Below are 19520 nucleotides of genomic sequence, written 5' to 3'. Positions count from 1 at the left end.
TTAAGAGGATGTACACAAAAAGGATAATGTGACATCCAAAATTAACAGTCAGGACTACCTTTAAATGAGTGTTTACAGACTAATGTGGTTCAAATCTAAGTACTCTTGATGATAACCCCAATATGTGAAATAAATAATACAAAGTGGTAGACACTGGCAAACTTGGTTTCCACTTACTTGGTGAATCTAAACAGATTCAAATTCAGTTATTTTCAGCAGAGTGAACCAGCACACATTTGGACAAAATAGTACTCATAAGTCACTCTGCAATCTGTCTTAGTGCAATATATTGATATAAAATCAACCTGTATCCATACAATTCAAAAGCCTCTTTCCAAGGATAAAATATCTATATCCATCATGGATACTGAAACCACTCACATGAATTATCTCCTTGGAATAATATTTTAGTGGGTTCCTACTTGTTTCTTTGCTTATAATCACATGAGCTTCCAATCTCTCCCCAGTATAGCCTAAGGTGCTATTTCTGAGAACCCAGTTTGGATTCCACCAATTTGCTTTAAATGCTGAGAACACTGCAGAAGTGTTCTCAATCAACATTCTGGCTTTTTCTCCAGCATTTCCCACACCTGCTTCCATCCTTTCGGTCATGGTGAAGCACTTATACTGCAATTTTCCTCATGTCTCAGGCTAACTCACTCACTGATGTTTTGTATACTGTTCCCCTTCCCTCCTCTACTTGATTACATCCTACATTTATTCAACCTCCAATGCATGGGTCACATCACCTGCCCCCCGCCCCGTCTTAGCTGCACTGCACATGCTCCTAAATGTCCCTACCATTCCCTACTCCTACTTCTTCCATGTCCTTTATTATGTTGTTTGTACTCTCTCAAGATTGCAATTTCTTATCTTTTATTTCTGTATTCTCAACTTTGTGAACAACATCAGGCACACAATTACACTCAATAATGTTTCCTTCAATAAATTAACCCATTAAAGAAGCAGAACACAAACCAAGTCTGCTCTATTCTGCATGCTGCTCTTTTTTGTTGAATTTGTTAAACACAGTATGGTTTTCATTTTTACTTAAGCATATAGATACCATGTTTTAAAACTAACCAAGTATACAACTACAGAAGGAAGGAATTATTTCTTCTACCTCACTGGAAACAAGACTACTACCAGCAAATTGAATACTGATTGCCTAGATCTATAGAAGCCACATGTAAAGGAAAAAGGTTTTGTGTGAGAATTCTTACATGAAAGCAATAAATATGTACTGGTTTAGTTGTCTCCTAATTTCAAAACTCCTCTATGATAAAATCCACTAATTAAGAAATTCTCTTTTTCCAACAGCAAGGACATACTGTCATTTCACGGGTGTCTTGTTTCATCTTTTTTTTCCCCCACAGTGAGCCTTGAACTTCATTATTGTGTTTCCAAAGAAGTGTTTTTCCCCCATATTATTTTATATGACCTACCCATTCTAATTGGCAAACCCAAATAGTCTTTTTAATTCCTGAGAAGACACAAAAATATGTCTAATTATGTCACTCATTGTCATTTTGGGTTGAATTCAGAAGCACCTCATATTTGGGATCAGGGAGGTGGCAGAATTGTCAGTGCTTACTGATGTCAATGCCCTCAGGGCCATCTCTGTTTAGTTCACCTTTGCATCTCCATGGAAACGATTTTTTTCTCCATTTCCAGAAAATAAATCGTGGGGAACACTTATTGTGTTCCCATGGAGATCTGGAAGCCCATATTAATCTTCTCCTTTGAATAATAACCAAATATGTGATTTTCTCTCTTTTAAAAGGTAAATAAGCATCCATGAATGTTACATAAATTAAAAAAATCACTGGAAGCTTAAAAATGAAAATAATGAACAGATAAAATAATTGAAGATGAGAGTTTATACTAGAAAAAGTTAAAGTTAAAAAAAAAGGTAAAGAAAATCAGAGTCTACTTTAAAATTACCTTTTTTTTCTTTAAAGCACACAGAACATCAACTTGATATTTATAGGCCAGAAGGTAGAAAGGTGGAAGAGAAGTTGTCATGTAAACAGAAATAAAGAATTTCTTTGAACTACTGGAAAGTAATAATTTACTCCTTATGAGACTGGTTCACATAGTCAAGTCAAGCTGCCTTCACACAGGCAGGCAACATGAGTAGGCTTATGACCAGTCATAGCAATTTAAAGAACTGCATACATATCCTTGCCTGGTCTAACATGAATATGCTACTCAGGTAGCAAAAACGAGCATTTGGCTCAAATGTTTTAAACATTTAAAGGGAATAAAATATTGGAAGACGTTAACTGTAGAGGTATTGTACAGGGTATGCCTGAATTATTGGTATATTCGTGTCCAGAGGAGAAATTAGAATGAAGGTATTTATGATTCCTATCCTGTATTCATTATGGGTGTGTTCCAAAATTCTCCGCCTAAGTCCTAAACATTTAGCCTGAACAAGCTTAGGCTTTAAGTATAGCAGCACAGTGGCATCAACCTCTCTAGAATCACAGGGATACCTGGGATAATCAGCAATGCTAGACAGTGGCAAAGTGGCAGAGGAAAATGGGAGAATAACCAACAGATATCCTCACCCGTTCCCAGAGTTGGGCATTCTTTCCTCTGTATTCCTTAAGCACCCTGTGCTGATGTGTATAGTCACAGAAAACACATTGTATTATAATGATTTACTTACTGCTTCCTTTATTTTATCTGCAGATCTTTAACAACTAGCACAGTGGTGGATACAGAGTAGAGGGGTACATAAGTATTTATTGCTATTGAATCATGTTTTTAGAAGTGGAAGTGTCCTTAGAATTTGTTTAGTTCCTTATTTTTTAAAGGTGGATATAAAAAGATCGGAGGTGAAATGGTGAATCTGAAGCCACAGTTGGTTCCAGAAAGGAATTTAGGAGCAAGTTGTAGAACCCCTAATTTTGTATTCATTAAACATTGCCCCTTACATGCTTACTAATATCTTTTCATTTTCCCAAGTGAGTGAACTGTACAAAGCCTCACCACTAGGACTCACACACAGTCCCTCTTAATAGTATACTGGTGGTTCAGGCAGTTAAAAACACCTTTACATGCAGAGCCTTCTAAATAAGGACTCATCCTAGAGAAACAGTGTGGCAAGCTGAACCCAATAATAAAATTGAAGTCATGAGATGTCAATCCTCTAGATTTGTTAATGTTCCAGCCTTAGTTCTAGATGAAATATTGTGAAAGGTTTAAATAACTGAGTTATTTTTCACTCTTTGAAAAATTGACATATAATAAATTGCACATATTTACAGTGTACAATCATGTAAGTTTCAATGTATAGACAACCATGAAACCATCCCTCCTCCAAAGTTAGTTCATGTTCAATTATTATCCCTAGTGTCTCTCTTCCATTTGCCTCAGGGAGACATTGATAAACATACTGTCACTATAAATTAGTTTGCATTTTCTAGAATTTTTATTGTTTGCAGTTTTAGAATTCCATACAAACAGAAGTAGACATTATTTATTTTTTTGTTTTTTTTTTTCACTCAACTCAATTCTTTTTAGATTCTCCCATGTTATTTCTTGCATGGAGAGCTATATACCAATAATGAAGCAACAGAAAAAGAAATAAAAAAAATTAATTCCATTTACAATTGCACCAAAACCAACAAGGTACCTAAGAATAAGTCTAATCAAAGAAGTAAAATATCTGTACTCTGAAAACTAAAGAGGAAGTCAAAATTTCACTCTTCACAGATGACATGATACTCTATGTGGAAAACCCAAAAGACTCCACCAAAAAACTCTAGAACTGATACATGATTTCAGCAAAGATATAAGACACAAAATCAACGTAGAGAAATTGGATGCATTTCTATACACCAATAATGAAGCACAGAAAGAGAAATCAAGGAATCAATCCCATTTACAACTGCACCAAAACCATAAAATACCTAGGAATAAACCTAACCAAAGAGGCAAGAAATCAATATACTGAAAACTATACAAAGCTCATGAAAGAAACTGAAGAAGACACACAAAAAAAGGAAAAATATTCCATGCTTATGGGTTGGAAGAACAAATATTGTTAAAATGTTGATACTTCCCAAAGCAATCTACACATTCAATGCAATCCATATCAAAATAACACCAGCATTATTCACAAAGCTAGAAGAAACAATCCCAAAATTTGTATGGGAAAAGACACCAAATAACCAAAGTAACGTTGGAAAAGTAAACCAAAGCTGGAGGCATCACAGTTCTGGACCTCAAGCTGTATTACAAAGCTGTAATCATCAAGACAGTATGGTACTGGCACACACACACACACACACACACAAACACAACACAAAAATAAACAAAAAACAAACAAACACAGATCGTTGGAACAGAAGCAAGAACCCAGAAATGGACACACAAACGTATGGCCAATTAATTTTTGACAAAATCGGTAAGAATATCCACTGGAAAAAACACAGTCTCTTCAGGAAATGGTGCTGGGAAAACTGGACAGCAACATGCCGAAGAAAGTACTGTCTTACACCATACACAAAAATAAATTCAAAATGGATAAAAGACCTAAATATGAGAGAGGAAAGCATCAAAATCCTAGAGGAGACCACAGGCAGCCCCCCCCTTTGACCTTGGCCAGAGCAACTTCTTACTAGACACATTGCAGTAGGCCAGGGAAACAAAAGCAAACATGCACTCTTGGGACCTCATCAAGATAAAAAGCTTCTGCACAGCAAAGGAAACAATCAGCAAAACTAAAGAAACAACCGATAGAATGGGAGAAGATATTTACAAATGACATATCTGATGGGAATGAAAGCTGGTGCAGCCAGTCTGGAAAACAGTATGGAGGTTCCTCAAAAAACTAAAAATAGAACTACCTTACGACCCAGCAACTGCACTACTAGGCATTTATCCACATGATATAGGTGTGCTGTTTCGAAGGGACACATGCACCCCCATGTTTACAGCAGCACTATCAACAATAGCCAAGTATGGAAAGAGCCCAAATGGATGGATGAATGGATAAAGAAGAGGTGGTATATATATACAATGGAGTATTACTCGGCAATCAAAAAGAATGAAATCTTGCCATTTGCAACTACATGGATAGAACTGGAAGGTATTATGCTAAGTTAAATTAGTCAGAGAAAGACAAAAATCATATGACTTCACTCATATGACGACTTTAAGAGACAAAACAGATGAACATAAGGGAAGGGAAACAAAAATAATATAAAAACAGGGAGGGGGACAAAACAGAAGAGACTCATAAATATGGAGAACAAACTGAGGGTTGCTGGAGGGCTTGTGGGGGGGGGGATGGGCTAAATGGGTAAGGGGCAATAAGGAATCTACTCCAGAAATCATTGTTGCACTATATGCTAACTAATTTGGATGTAAATTAAAAAATAAAAAAATAAAACAAGTTAATTTAAAAAAAAAAGAAAGAAAATCTATCTCTCACTTGTCACATAAGGTTCAGGACACTAGGAGACATATGCTGTCCTCAGGGCACAAAGTAGATAATGATCGCAAGGGACTGTGTATCAGCATGCTTGTCTTGGGTGGTACTTACTCAACCTGTAAATTTAGGTAAAAGAACTTGACCATTGTTAAGATATTGTTAGGAATTAAACTCTAAGCAAGAACTTCCTGTCATTCTTCCTTTTAAAAAAATAGTATCAACTTAATTTAAGAATAGTCTATACTGAGCATAACAAACTATGATCATGTACAGCTACTTCTAAATCTATGAAACTGAAACAAAATACCAAAATAAACTGCATCATCAAAAGCTGATGGAGATCCAAAAGTCTATCTGTAATCCCCCATTTCTTTTTTTTTTTTTTAATTTTTTTTTTCAACGTTTTTTATTTATTTTTGGGACAGAGAGAGACAGAGCATGAACGGGGGAGGGGCAGAGAGAGAGGGAGACACAGAATCGGAAACAGGCTCCAGGCTCCGAGCCATCAGCCCAGAGCCTGACGCGGGGCTCGAACTCACGGACCGCGAGATCGTGACCTGGCTGAAGTCGGACGCTTAACCGACTGCGCCACCCAGGCGCCCCGATTTCTTTTTGTTTTTATCCAACAACCTCACTGCTGTTACTAATGTTATTCCTTTTAATGGCATAACTGAGAACTTAAAAAATAAATTTATAATAAGAAAAAAAACAGAAGAAAAAGAGGAACCAGATAAGGTATCAGCATGACTTCTCAATGGGAAAACTAGAAGTTTGACAGGCAGTAGAATAACACCTTCAAAGTTCTGAAGGAAAACTACTAACAACTTAAAATTCTATACCCAGTCAAACTACCAATCAAAATCAAATATGAAGGTAGGCCGAAGGTATGTTCAGACAAGAAAAGCCTTCAAATCTTTACCCGCCAGATAACATTTCTGAGCAAGCTACTGGGAGATGCTCTCCACCGAAATGAAAGAGTAGACCAAGAAAGAAGACAGCATGAGCTACAACTGGGACAGTCCAGCACAGGAGAAAGATGAAAGGAGATGGAGAAGAATGATGGGGAAGACCCATCCCAGGATAACACCTTGCATTACATCAGAGGGCACCCACACTTGACTGAAACAGCCAGAAGGCCTGGGAAGACTTCTTCAGGAAGAAGAAATTACTAGAAATACCTGATGTGTCACAATGTTTTGAGGGAAGCTTTAGTTCAAATAAGGGACAACTGGGAGAGAGGGGGTGAGTTAGTACTGAGCACATACAAAACTAAGCAAAACAAAAATCAAGACTATTTTTAACTCTGTAAGGGAAAAAAATGTGCAGGAAAGGAAAGTACTTCCATATATTTGTTGTGAATAATGTTTACATTATCATAACGTAAACACTGAATATTGATTCGGCTGGAGTTACAATGTAATCTAAATTGGGGGACAGGAAAGGGTGCATGTGGAGAGGGGAGAGCTACATACTTACCCTCCATGATAGTAGATTGTTGATAAAGCCTAAAATCAGAAAATCAAGTAGCATTAAAAGTGTGATAATTATAGATGTGAAATAAATCCTAAAATAATCCACTTAAGCCGGCAAACATAGTTGTCTGCAGGGAGGGGAGGAAATGGAGCACAGAGGAGTAATTTTTTTTAATAATAAAACATAGGCGATTTGACCTTTCAAACTATATATGTATAAAACTTTATTTTAAAAAGATAAAAGAAGAAAAAGAAAAAAAATGACATATCTGATAAAGGGTTAGTATCCAAAATCTATCAAGAATTTATCAAACTCAACACCCCAAAAACAAATAATCGAGTGAAGAAATGAGCAGAAGACATGAATAGACATTTTTCCAAAGAAGACATCCAGATGACTAACAGACACATGAGAAGATCCTCAACATCACTCATCATCAGGGAAATACAAATCAAAACCACAATGAGATAACACCTCACACCTGTCAGAATGACTAAAATTAACAACAAAAGAAACAAGTATTGGTGAGGATGTATAGAAAGGGGAACTCTTTTGCACCGCTGGTAGGAATGCAAATTAGTGCAGCTACTCTGGACAATAGTATGGAGGTTCCTCCACAAGTTAAAAATAGAACTACCCAATGATCCAGCAATTCCACTACTGGGTATTTACTCAAAGGGTACAAAAATACAGATTCAAACGGGGTACACACACCCAGATGTTTATAGAAGCACTATCAACAACAGCCAAACTATGGAAAGAGCCCACATGTGTAATGACTATTGAATGGAAAAAGAAGATATGAAAATGAAATATTACCCAGCCATCAAAAAGAGTGACATTTTGCCACTCGCAACAATGTGGATGGAGCTAGAGTGTATCATGCTAAGTGAAATAAGTTGGACAGAGAAAGGCAAATACTATATGATCTCACTCATATGGGGAATTTAAGAAACAAAACAGATGAACATATGGGAAGAGAAAAAAAAGAGAGGGAAACAAACCATAGGAGACTCTTAATGAGAGAGAACAAACTGAGGGTTGGTGGAGGAAGGTGGGTAGGGGATGGGCTAAATGGGTGATGGGTATTAAGGAGGACACCTGTCCTGTTGAGCACTAGGTGTTACATGTGAGTGATGAATCACTAAAATGTACCACTTAAACCAATATTACACTCTATGTTAACTAGAATTTAAGTAAAAATTTGAAAAAAAAAATGTTCATTCCTTTTACTGCTCTGTTATATTCCACACGATGTTTTTTTATCCAGCCAATTGTTGATCAACATTTAAGTTGTTTCCAAGTTTTGGCAATCCAAATAAAATTGCTATGAACATTCGTATACAAGTCTTGGTACAGACATGTGCTTTCTATTTTCTTATTCTTAATATCCAAAGGTGAAATGGCTGCAGATTAGAAATATATGTTTAACTTTTTAAGTACTTCCAAACTTGTTCCCTAAGTGATTGTACTAGTTTATATTCCCATGATCAACATACAGGAGTTCTGAGTGCTACACATTCTTGATAACATTTAATATGATCAGTCTGTTTGTAGGCATTTTGATGGATGTGAAATGTCACCCCCTTTTTTGGTCTGCTCATACATTTTTAAATGAATGTTGGGTGCATACATATTTAGAATTGTTTTATGTTCTTGGTGAATGGACCCCTTTATTATAATGGAATGTCCCTCATTATCTTTGGTTATGTTCCTCCTTCTGAAGATTACATATCCGAGATAGACATATCTACCTTGGCTTTATTTTACTTTATGTTTACATAGTATACCTTTTTTCATCCTTATACCTGTTAACTATATGTGTCTTTATGTTTCACTTAGGTTTCCTATAGGCAACATATAATTGGCTCATGCTTTATTTAGTCTAATTTCATAATCTGTGTCTTTACATTGGTGTGTTTATATTTATATGGTTGATATAATATGATTGATTAAAATTTACCATTTTCCTACCTGTTACTTTTTTCCAATTTGTTCTTTTTTTTCTGCCTTCTTTTGAATTAATCAAGCATTTTTTAAGATTTAATTCTATTTCCTCTATTGACTTTTATTAACACCACTTTAAAAATTGTGTTTGGAGTCTCATAGGGTTTACAATATGTATCTTTAACTAATATATTATTTCACATTTAGTGTAAAAACCCTACAAAATATAATTCCAATTCTCACTTTCCATTCTTTGTACTACTGTTTTCATACATCTTATGTTTACATGTATCATAAATACTCAACACATTGCTACTCTTTTGCTTCAGAGAGTCAATGAATTTTTAGAGCATTTAATAAGGCATCTCATCTCTCCCTACATCTGAAAAGAACCCAACATGGCTTTGTTAGAAAATTCCTTTCCTAATACCTACCTGATACATTGTAGGCACACAAATAAGTACTTGGTGGGTGAGTAAATTAAAACATTCTTTCCTGAAAATATAATTTTTGTAGTTTTTACAGAAGAACTCATAAAAATCACAAATAATTCACAAGTGTATACATTACTTCAATTAAGAAAATATTCACACTACAAAGAAGTACAGTTACCAAAACTCACAGGAGGGGTGGAAAGGGGGGAAGGTAGAGAAACAGAAAAGGAGAATGGGAGACAGGCTAATTCAACTCCTACTAAATTATATAACAGAATTAACATATGTCTAAGGAGGAGGTTAATATTCAAGTAAGTCATATTAACAGAAAAAGCTTACTTTCAATCCTGTGTGTGTATTTTTTTCTCAGAATAACTTCAACTTTTAATCTGGAGGATGGCTAACTGAAAGAAGAAAAAACAATCCAATTATATATTCTTGTTTTTTACTGCCAAGCTTGCATTTGTAAATTAATATAATATAAATTATCATTTTATATTATCACTATTCTACCAAAGATTTATGCACTTAAAATGTTGCATTCAGGGGCGCCTGGGTGGCCCAGTCGGTTAAGCGTCCAACTTCAGCTCAGGTCATGATCTCACAGTTCGTGCGTTTCAGCCCCGTGACTGGCTCTGTGGTGACAGGTCTAAGCCTGGAGCCTGCATCAGATTTTGTGTCTCCCTCTCTCTCTGCCCCTCCCCGTTCGCACTCTGTATCTCTCTCAAAAATAAATAGACATTAAAACATTTTTTTTTCAAACTTTAATGTTGTATTCAGCACAAATATTACTAAGTACATAATATATATTATATCATGTGGGTCCTAGTCAACATAGTGCTTGTTATATGAAATGAATAGCATTTCATATAACTTATAACATCTTTGACATTAATTGTCTTTTTTAATCCTCTCAGTAATCTTGTGAAGTAACTATGATAATTTCATTGATTTGTAAATCTAAAGCTTGGCGATTTTACTGCGTAAACAATAAACTTTATCAATGAATGGGAACACCAAGAACAAACCTCATCTCTGCCCCCTGCTATATCTGGGATATGTATCATCAGCCCTTCCTGATGTCCCATTTCCATATTGCACTTGACTCCTAACCATTATCAGCCATAGATGAATCAAAACAACCCAATTTTTATTATAAAAAGATAGCTGCCTTTTCCATATATTTAAAGAGATCTCAGTTTAGGTCTATTTGACTTACTATACAATGACACCCTTTTCTTTCGCATCTTGGGAAATTAAAAATTCCACCAAAAAGTCCATTTTTTCTCCAAAATTAGATAACCATGCTCTAACTGAATATACTCATATGGTTTATTAAAAAGTCTTAGGGGCGCCTGGGTGGCGCAGTCGGTTAAGCGTCCGACTTCAGCCAGGTCACGATCTCGCGGTCCGTGAGTTCGAGCCCCGCGTCAGGCTCTGGGCTTATGGCTCGGAGCCTGGAGCCTGTTTCCGATTCTGTGTCTCCCTCTCTCTCTGCCCCTCTTCCGTTCATGCTCTGTCTCTCTCTGTCCCAAAAATAAATAAAAAACGTTGAAAAATAAATAAATAAATAAATAAAAAATAAAAAGTCTTAAAGACCACATGATCCCCTAGTTAGCAATTGTAAGCAAACTGTGTGCAATGAATATTAATGAAAATTAATAAAGTATTAAAATTACTTAAATGTAATAAATATTTCATTTAATGAAGTGACAGGAACAGAAAAAATTAAACCAAAGATTCTTTTGTAGCATATTCTCTGACTTTATGATCTAATTAAAGCACATAAATTATCAGGAATGATCTAGCTCAGTAGCATTTCAAAAGAAGAGACTCTATCACTTGAAAATAGGGTTTATGAATGACCTTCAGTGACACCTGCCACAGATGATTCACAAAGTATGATGGTAGCCAGAAATTTTATATTGTGATACAGAGGGACAGAGACCCATAACTCAAAATGTGTATTATATTGCCCTTAGCTATATTTGACTGACAATAAATAATGCCAACTTTAGAAGAAATGTTTCTCATGATAATGAAATCATTTAGAACACAGAAGAAATTGTCACTTTTAGAGTAGTATGCACTCAGTTTGCATGGCTACATCTAGATTGCTTCTCAAGGAATCTTAACATAAAAAGCTCTCCTGGTAAAATTAATTTCTACTGATTACCTTATCCAATTATTTATTCTTATAAATATAATTATTTGATTTATCCTCATTTGCATGTATAGAAACAAAAATGTAAACTACTCTCTGAATAAACTTCAGCACAATGTGAGAATCTACTTTCTTTGGCATTTCCAAAAAGCTCTCAGTGGTTTTGCAGTCATGTGTGTTTCTGTTTTTAAAAGTTAAAAATATCCTGAAAATACTTCCCAAAATACAAGTGATGAGTAGATATCATTAAGAAACCAACAGCACTACTCACTCACATGTCCTCTAATAAAATACTTGACTCATTAAGAGAATGGTTACCAAAAGGAACCAGAAAACACGGGTCTTTAATGGATGCAGAACACTTAAAGCCTGGCCATGATATTTATGTCTTAAAGGTCCAAGGAATGTATAATGATTTTCTTCTTCATGAGTGGAAAAGCCCTCTCCACCTATCTTATAATGCCTGGGATGAGAATGGGGAGAATGGAAAAAGGAGGACACAAAAGAAGACATTGTCTGGGTGATAGAGGAGGGGGATAGAGACAGAGAAAGATGGAGAGAAAAAGAGTGAGAGAAAATTCTAAGAACTTCTTAGGCTCTAGGCAATTATTTGTGATGCCCTGTGCTGCCTATAATATCAAACATCAAAATACATTCACATCCTCACTAAATACTGTTTCTACATAACTATTTAAAACTGGAGTATAGAATAAACCTTGATTTGCAAGAATAATTCATTCTGGAAACATGCTTGTAATCCAAAGCACTCGTATATCAAAGTAAATTGTGTCACTTGTGATCACATGATGTTCAGCACCACGTACCACTCGTATTGCAAGACATCTCTCATTTGTCAATTTAAAATTTATTTAAAATGTTTGCTCATCTTGTGGAACACTCACAGAACAAGTTACTTGCAATCCAAGGTTTTATTGTCTATTGCAACCAACTATTATCAGTTGCCATTGCTATGCATTGTGTGTCTTCAATATGAATCCACTTTATACATTTTATGCATTTTTTATTATTTATTTTTGAGATAGAGACAGACAGACAGAGCATGAATAGGGGACAGACAGAGAGAAAGGGAGCCACAGAATCAGAAGCAGGCTCCAGGCTCTGAGCTGTCATCACAGAGCCCAATGCAGGGCTCAAACCCACGAAACACAAGATTGTGAGTGAGCCAAAGTCAGATGTTTAACCAAATGAGCCATAGAGGTGCCCCTGAAACCATTTTAAATGTAAAATTTTCTTTATGTACTTTGGAGCCAGTAATTTTTGGGTCTCCACTATTTTCAGTTTCTTGAAAAGCTAGTAGGACCAAAGAACTGTGACAGTAGGAGCCAGTGGAGACCATTGCCCTGCTAAGGCATAATTTTACTATTCGCCATGAGGCTACCTGTCTTTGAATTGCTCATCTTGGGGAAATGTTCAGTGCTTTGTATTAATCTTTAAAAATTTTCAGTGGAACTGAATGCATATCTTGGAATACAGTCAAGGTGTACATTTCTTAGAAGCTGTTTTAGGATACTATGTGAGCTTGAGTTTAGTTTTGCTATTTTACTCTTTGTAAGATAACAAAGGCATTTTTATCATAACAGCCTATGATTAACACGCATAACTCCCAAGTGAGTCCACCCTGACTTCCAGAGCTATCCTTACATGATTTGTTCATTTGCATATAATTCTTTCATTATTCCAATTGAATTAAAAGCACTGTCCAAGATTAGGATTAAATAAGAGAGAAAGAGAAAAATTAGGATCAATTTGGATAATAACATAGTCATCACTAATATAACAATAACATAAAATTACTCCGCAGGGCCCATGGCCCTGTTGTCAGGATAAATGATTACCTTGGTTTTAAACACCAAACATCTGTCCTCAATTTTAATTTCCCCTCTCTCAAATAAGTGACAATTCTTCCATGTCTGTTACCTAACATGACAATTGTTTACCAAAATAAGAAGTCAAGGATCACTTAAATATTCAAAGTTGGCTTTATCTTTGACCTTCCCTGACCTCACCACCAGATTCCCAGGATACAATATGCTCTTCATCTTTGCTCCTCCAGGTCCTAACAGCCACACTCCTCTCCAAACCTTTGTCTGGAGGCCCAGCTTTACTTCCTGATGAAGCCTGACAAAATAAATTCTTAATAATATACTATTTTTTGAGAGATAACACTACTTTAAGCTAGGGTTCCCAGAAACTTAAATGTCTTCAGGGGCACACATCACAAACATATGAAGGAGTCTGGTCTAAGACAGAGATCTGAAGAGCCTAAATTCCAAATTATATTTACAACATTTAAAAACATTCTTAAAACTGCTGCATGCATCTATTTTCAGACCCTACCATAACTCTGTACACACATTCATTATGGAATATTCTCTAATACTGTAATTACTCAGTAAATAGATCAGTAGATTGAAGGATCAATACAAGGATGACAGAATGATTACGTGAATGACTTTTTGTTTAAACAGTTTTTCTGTTTTCTTTTTCTGAGTACAGACACTCAAAATTAAAAAGGTGAACTACTTGTTTTGCCTCTGAGTGAAACTAATTCTCATTAGAAGTTTATTTCATGCCGAGAACACAATAAGCATTTCACATAAAAGCAAAAGAAAATCACAAATTACCCTTTCCCAGTACTACTGCCTAAGCAAGACTGTAACTTTTCAAACTACCTCAGGTATTTCCACTAAGACCAAAGAACACGTGAAAATATGGAGCTGGAAGCATTCACTGTGACCATCAGACCAAATGTCTAATTTTATAAAAAGAAAACTGAGGCCCAGAAAATAAATACTTCTCCATCAACTGTATCAATTGAGCAGGACAAATACTAGAATTCTCTGCCTAGGATTCTTTCTAGAACTTCTCACTCTTTAAGGAAGGAGAAGGATAATCACCTATGGTGACTCGTTTTTTGTTTTTGTTTTCCATGAGAAAAGACTTTCCTCAATAGTAGCATAAACACATCATGTTCTAATTAGTACAATGAATTAGATCTATATTAAGCTGCTGCCATTAAATTTTTGGAGGTCTTTGGAACTAATTTCAGTAATTTGAGAATTACTGGATTACTTCATAGCAGGCATTTATGAAAACTGTCAACTTTCACATTTTTTAATTCCCATCAAAGCCATGGTAAAGACTATCTCATTAGTGGACTGCAATGAACCACATATCCTTACATTCATTCCTTTATAGACCACTCCAGACACTGACTCTAACAATGTAGGATGCACATTGGCCAGTGGTACAGTAGCAAGCATGATGCAAACAGGGAATTGACAATTACTTTCTCACAAGGTCAGGTTATCTTTGAACTCTGTCCAAAAGCTGAACCATGCTCTAAGCATATCAAGGCCATACCATAGAAGAAAGGTAAAGAGGCCACATGGCAAAGCAATGAGACACCACACAGGTGAATGATTCCAGATTCCCAAATCCCCAGCTGAGTCCTGTTCAAGTACCTGATGTACAATATTGTGGGAATATTGTTGTAGCTTTAAGTCACTTTAAGTTCCAAAGTGATTTATTACACAGCAATACACATATACCTACTCAAAAAAATGGGTGGAGTTATTCACTAGACAAAAGATCTAAGGCATGTAGAGTGGGGGAAGGTAAGAGGACAGCCTAAATTGATGCCAAAATATGACTGATAGACACATGTTAGGATCGTTAAAAGAATCTGCCTCACATAAGCACCAAGAATACAGCAAAAAGCAAAAGTTTGTTATCTAAAGTTTTGTTATCAAAAGTTTGATAACCTTATCAAACAACATAGGGGGAGATGCGAAATTTTAACAACCTTAAAATCTTGACTTCAGTGATTTTTACATTAAAGACAATAAAGATTAAATATAACAACAAACTTCCAATAACCTTCTAACAGTGTATCTTATTATCTCCCATCATACAGCTGAGTAAATGGGGATCCAAAGGGACGAAGCAATTTGCCTCAGGTCTCTTGGGTGTTAGGGGACAGGACACCAAGACAACACAGGTGACTAGACAATGATTAGACAGCTTTCTTAGTATCTCGTGGATAAATGAACAAAGGTACATCTTTCTAAATTAGTATTTCTCTTAGTAAATTTTATTCATTTTTTTCAAAAGTGTCAATATATTGTCTGAAAGGAATACTAAGTTTAGGGGGTCAGATTAATTCAGATAATGCTATCATATTACTTTCATATTGGAACAATAGTTCAAATCACTTTTTCTTTTTTTTTTTAATGTGAAGACTTTTTTCCTTTGTGTTTCTTTACAAATAAAGTTTTATTAAGATTTTTTATTTAGAGAGGTAGAAGTTTCATAGAAAAATTGAGGGGAAGGGGCGCCTGGGTGGCTCAGTCGGTTAAGCGTCCGACTTCGGCTCAGGTCATAATCTCACGGTCCATGAGTTCGAGCCCCGCGTCGGGCTCTGTGCTGACAGCTCAGAGCCTGGAGCCTGTTTCAGATTCTGTGTCTCCCTCTCTCTCTGCCCCTCCCCCATTCATGCTCTGTCTCTCTGTCTCAAAAATAAATAAACGTTAAAAAAAAAAAAGTTTAAAAAAAAAAAAAGAAAAATTGAGGGGAAGATACAGAGATTTTTCCCTGAATCCTCTGTCCCCACACATATATAGCACCCCCCATAATCAATATCCCTGAAGTGGTACATTTGTTAGAAATGATGAGCCTACATTGACACATCATAATCATCCAAAGCCAGTTCACTCTTGGTGGAATATATTCTATGGGCCTGGGACAAATGTATAATGACATATATCCATTATTGTGGTATCATACATAGTATTTTCACTGCTCTAAAAATCCCCTGTGCCCTAGCTCTTCATGTCGCCCAGCCCTCACCATTCACCAAACTGTGGGAACCACTTATCTTTTTACTGTATCCATATTCTGTATTTTCCAGAATGTCATGTCATTTAGTTGAAATTATACAGCATATAGCCTTTTCAGCTTAGCTTCTTTCATTCTGTAATATGCACTTAAGGTATCCCCTTATCTCTTCATAGCTAGATAACTCATTTCCTTTTAGTGCTGGAAGGTATCCCATTGCCTGGATATCTGCTTTATCAATTCACCTACTGAAGGACATCTTTGTTGCTTCCAAGTTTTGGCAGTCATGAATATAAGTGCTATTAACATCCACGTGCAGGTTTTTAGTGTGGATATAAGGTTTCAATTCCTTTGGGTAAATACCAATGAATGTGAATACTCTATCATATGGTAAGAATATGTTTAGTTTGCTAAGAAACTGCCAGCTGTCTTCCAAAGTGGCTTTACCACTTTGCATTCCAATGAGCAGTGAATGAGCATTCCTGGTGCTGCACATCCTCACCAGCATTTGGTGTTATCAGTGTACGAGATGGAAGCCATTCTAAAAGGTATATAATGGTATCTTTAATTTGCATTTCCCTGATGATATATCACATGGAACATCTTTTCATATGCTTTTTTGCCATCTGTGTATCTTCTCCCACTCAAGTACTAACCAGGCCCAACCCTGCTTACCTTCCGAGATGATGTGAGATGAGAGTAGGCAGGTTCTGGGCGATATGGCCGTAGATTGCCATCTGTGTATCTTCTTTGGTGAGATGGCTGTTATGATCTTTAGCTTCTCTTTTAATCATGTTGTTTTCTTTTTGTTCAGTTTTAAGAATTCTTCGTGTATTTTAAATAATAGCATTCATCAAATGTATCTTTTGCAAATATTTTCTATCATTCTACCATTTCTATTTCTACAATTCTACCATTCTTGTTGTCTTATTCTCTTGAAATTGCCATTCATAGAGCAGACTTTTTCATTTTAATGGCGCCCAGCTTATCAGCTATTTATTTCATGGATTATGTCTTCAGTGACATAAAAAGTCATGACCATAACCATGGACATTTAGGTTTTCTCCTATGTTACCTTTTAAGAGTTTCATAGCTTTATGGGGGTTAATTAATGTTTATTTATTTATTTTTAAGAGAGAAAGCAAGAGACAGGGTGCCTGGGTGGCTCAGTGGGTTAAGCACCTGTCTTGATCTTGGCTCAGGTCATGACATCATGGTTCCTGAGTTCGAGTCCCACATCGTGCTCTGGGCTGGCAACCCAGAGCCTGCTTGGGATCCTCTCTCTCCCCCTCTCTATGCCCCTCCCCGACTCACACTATCTCTGTCTCTCTCAAAATAAATAAATAAACTTAAAAAGAGAGAGAGAGAGAGCAAGAGAAGACACAAGTTGGGGAGAGGCAGAGACAGGAAGAGAGACAATCCCAAGCAGGCTCTTCACTGACAGCTGACATGGGGCTCAATCTCATAAACAGTGAGATCTTGGCATGAGCCGAAATCAAGAGTCAGATGCTTAACTGACCGAGATCCCAGGCCCCCCACAGTTTTGTGTTTTATAGTTATATCTGTAAATATATAAATATAACTGTAGTTCAGTTAATTTTTTGTGAAGGGTATAAGGTTTGTGTCCAGATTCATTTTTTGGCATGTGGTTGTCCAGTTGTTCCAGCATCGTTTGTTGAAAAGACTGTCTTTACTCCATTGTATTGCCTTTTTTTCCTTTGTCAAATAATAGTTAACCATCACTCCCATTTACAATTGCACAAAAAATAAAATACCTAGGAATACACTTAACTAAAGAGATGAAAGATCTGTACTCTGAAAAATATAAAACACTGATAAAAGCAATTGAAGACAATACAAAGTAATGGACAGACATTCCATGCTCATGGATTGGAAGAACAAATATCATTAAAATGTCTATACTACCTGCAGCAATCTACAGATTTAATGCAATGCCTATCAAAATACCAACAGCATTTTTCACAGAACTAGTACAAATAATTCTAAACTTTGCATGGAACCACAAAAGACCCCCACTAGCCAAAGACAACTTGAAAAAGAAAAATAAAACTGGAAGTATCACAATTCTGGACTTCAAGTTATATTACAAAGCTACAGTAATCAAAACAGTATGGTACTAGCACACAGACACACTGATCCAAAGAACAGAATAGAAAACCCAGAAATAAACCCCCAAGTATATTATCAATTAATCTTCGACAAAGCTGGAAAGAATATCCAATGGGAAAAGATAGTCTTTTCAACAAATGGTGCTGGGAAAACTGGACAGCTTCAGGCAAAAGAATGAAACCAGACCACATTCTTACACTACACACTCACATTAAAAAAAAACAAAAACAAAAACAAAAAACACCTCAAAATGGATCGAAGACCTAAATGAGTGACCTGAAACCATAAAAATCCTAGAAGAGATCACAGGCAGTAATTTCTCTGACACTGGCTGTAGCAACATTTTTCTAGATAGGTCTCCTGAGGCAAGGAAAATAAAAGCAAAATTGAACTGCTGGAACTACACAAAATAAAAAGCTTATGCATAGAGAAGTAAACAATCAACAAAACTAAAAGGCAACACATGGAATGGGAGAAAATATTTGTAAAAGACTTAACCAATAAAGGGTTAGTATCCAAAATATATAAAGAACTTCTGCAACTCAACACCCAAAAAACCAATGATCCAAAAAAATGAACACAACATGAATGGCTATTTCTCCAAAGACGACATGAAGATGGCCAAGAGACACATAAAAAGATGCTCAACATCAGTCATCATCAGTGAAATGCAAAATCAAAACTACAGCGAGATATTACCTCATACCTGTAAAAATGGCTAAAATAAAAAACACAAGAAAGAACACATGCTCACAAGAATGTGGAGAAAAAGGAACCCTTGTGCACTGTTGGTGAAAATGCAAACTGGAGCAGCTACTCTAGAAAGCAGTATGAAGATTCCTCATAAAGTTAAAAATAAAACTACCCTATGATCCACTAATTGCACTACTGGGTGTTTATCCAAAGAATACAAAAACACTAATTCAAAACACATGCACCCCCCTGTTTACAGCAGCATTATTTAGAACAGCCAAATTATGGAAACCACCCAAGTATCTGTTGAAAGATGAATGGATAAAGAAGATGTGGTGTATATATACACAACATCAGCCATTAAAAAGAATGAAAC

The 19520-nt window shown here is 36.0% G+C and overlaps 1 long non-coding RNA gene across 1 annotated transcript in view; it reads right to left on the bottom strand.

Annotated features, from left to right (window-relative positions):
• Positions 1-9705, bottom strand: part of LOC122231262 — a 261729-nt gene extending 252024 nt beyond the window's left edge. Inside the window, exon 1 of the long non-coding RNA XR_006208449.1 lies at positions 9640-9705. This is a non-coding gene — a long non-coding RNA (uncharacterized LOC122231262). The remainder of the gene's footprint in view (positions 1-9639) is intronic.
• Positions 9706-19520: the final 9815 nt, after the last annotated feature.

The sequence above is a fragment of the Panthera tigris genome, chromosome A1 (genome assembly GCF_018350195.1).
Source record: "Panthera tigris isolate Pti1 chromosome A1, P.tigris_Pti1_mat1.1, whole genome shotgun sequence".
Lineage (NCBI taxonomy): Eukaryota > Metazoa > Chordata > Mammalia > Carnivora > Felidae > Panthera > Panthera tigris.
Note: the sequence above shows the minus strand (reverse complement) of the source record. Positions and strands in the feature narration are given on the sequence as shown.